The following is a 2,304-nucleotide window of genomic DNA, read 5'->3' on the forward strand; positions in this document are numbered from 1 at the left end:
ACAGCAACATTAAGATGTCCGCTTTTTGAAATATTGCATTGAAACATCCCATTTTTCCAAAATATTTAAATAAATATTATTACACCACATAATTCCAATGAACAAAACAATATTTGTGTAACATTTTAAAAAAACATTTTTTGCAAAAAAAAATCTTGCGAATCTTTTTCGGAAATTTCCAAGCGGTCACCCATCCAAGTCGCGACTCTGGTGGACGTTGCTTGACTTCCATGATCGCTGCGAATTGATCCCTCATGATGACCTGTAAACATTTTATGCTGATATGTGTATATAACTGGTAGATCAGATCAATATACGTTATACGTCGAAAAAATGAAATATGTATAATTAAAGCTCAGTATTTATATAAACAAATATAAAATTATAGTTCTTTTTTACTAATTTTGCAAATACAGAATAGCATTTGGAATAACTTTTCTATTATTTGTTTAAATAAGAATGTAATTAGAAAATATACGAGGTGTGTTCAAAAAGTAACGGAAATTTTTATATTTGCGGGTTTGGAGAGTCCGACAGTCAAATTTTTTTTTTTGTTTATGTTGGTATACATGCCCCTGAAGTATGCTGAAATGTTGAGCTGTATTCATTGTTTACTTTGTCTGTGGCAGCCGCTAAGGTTACACGTGTTTTTATGAGCTCGGCGATTTTCGTTTCTGAAAAAAAATGGATCAAAGAATTTGTATCAAATTTTGCGTAAAAAATAACATAAAGTGTAACAAAGTGTGTGAAATGTTAACAAAGGCCTACGGTGAGTCTGCTATGAGTAAAACAAGAGTTTACGAGTGGTATAATCGTTTCCAAGATGGCCGTGAAGACGTTGAAGATGACGAACGCCAAGGACGCCCCAGCACATCAAGAACCGATGAAAACGTCGAAAAAGTGAAAGAAATGGTTATGAACAATCGCTGAATCACAATCAGAGAAGTCGCTAATGATGTTGGCATATCAATTGGCATATCAATGGAAAAACAATTCATGGCTTTTGCACCACGATAATGCACCTGCTCACACTTCATTGCTTGTTTGTGAATTTTTGGCCAAAAACAATACTGTAATGATGCCCCAGCCTTCATATTCGCCAGACATGGCTCCGTGTGACTTTTTCCTATTTCCGAAAATAAAGAGAACTTTAAAGGGCCGTCGTTTTACAAGCATAGATGATTAAAAGCGCATCGCTGAAAGAGCTAAAGGCTATCCCAAAGATCGAGTTTGAGAAGTGTTTCGGGGATTGGAAGAAGCACTGGCATAAGTGCATAATATCTAATGGTGACTATTTTGAAGGCGACAACATTAATGTAGACGAATAAATAAATATTTTTTTCAAAAAACGAAAATTCCCGGTATTTTTTGAATACACCTCGTATATATCAATATAATACAATAATTAAATTAAATATGAAAAAATTTTTATTAAAAATACAATTAAAAAATATTGTTTGTTTATTAAGTTGTAGATCGAGGTTTCTTCATATATGGACCTATTTCGTCTATAAATATTAAAAAATTATGATATTGCAATGTTTTCGGAATATTACTGGCATATGCCATGAGACGTTGCAGGTATATTGTTAATTTATGTTTCTGCAATGTCTCCGTAATATTACATTGCAATCTATAACATTGCAACATTGCTGCAATGTTGCTGCAAAATTTCTGTGCTGTATGGGATCTGTTCATATCTGACAATATCTGTGATTCTATATTTTCGAAAATAATCCAGATCTGACATATCTTTTCAGATCTGACAATATCTATCATTGATTTTCAACGAAACAATCCAGATGACTGCAGTATTGCTACAAATCAATGATAGATATTATCAGATCTGTTTAGATATAATCATATTTAACAGATGCGACCCAAAATACTTTACGTCTGACCAATGGTCAGATATGCATATCTCGAAATGTTATAAGTAGAAATAAGGTTGTATTTAATTAAAAGCTATTCAGATCTGAGCAGATTAAATTGATTTGATATCTGATCATATTTAATTATTATGATTAAATGTTTAATGATATTTATCTAATTTCATATTTAACTTTTACTAGCCACCATGGAGTCATTCGCATCCGAGCAAAATTTCCCGCGTTGTGTACTCCGGTCACTTTGGTACAGTACGTGCTACAGGTGCCCCGCCTATGATCAAAAACTTCTCATTACGGAGAAGTTTTTAATAGAAGCGTAAAACGCGAATAACCTCAATGCAAGAAGAGGCGAGAAACAAAAAAGTACGGCAAGTGTTAAATATATAAACAGAAATTTAGTTTATACATAGCAAAT

This window comes from Solenopsis invicta, chromosome 12 (genome assembly GCF_016802725.1).
Source record: "Solenopsis invicta isolate M01_SB chromosome 12, UNIL_Sinv_3.0, whole genome shotgun sequence".
NCBI lineage: Eukaryota > Metazoa > Arthropoda > Insecta > Hymenoptera > Formicidae > Solenopsis > Solenopsis invicta.